Genomic DNA, 341 nt, shown 5'->3' with positions numbered 1-341 from the left:
CTCTGTCTCCAAAAAAAAAAAAAAAAAAAAGGGGGCTCTGCCCGGGCCGGGGCCTAGGCTGCGGTCCCCGCCTGCCCCGGCACAGGTAGGGCGCCCCACAGACCCGGACAGCGCTGGGTATGGCTGAGAACAGGGAGCCACGGCTAAGGCAGCTGGATAAGCACAGCCAGGCCACAGCCCAGCAGCTGGTGCAGCTCCTCAACAAGCAGAACCAGCTTCTCCTGGAGAGGTAGAGCCTGTCGGAAGAGGTGGACCGGCTGCGGACCCAGTTACCCAGCATGCCACAATCTGATTGCTGACCTGGATGGAACAGAGTGAAATAAATGATTTACAAAGAGATA

This window comes from Colobus angolensis, unplaced genomic scaffold, assembly GCF_000951035.1.
Source record: "Colobus angolensis palliatus isolate OR3802 unplaced genomic scaffold, Cang.pa_1.0 Scaffold212, whole genome shotgun sequence".
NCBI lineage: Eukaryota > Metazoa > Chordata > Mammalia > Primates > Cercopithecidae > Colobus > Colobus angolensis.
The sequence above is the reverse complement of the archived record's forward strand: the minus strand, read 5'-3'. Positions refer to the sequence as shown.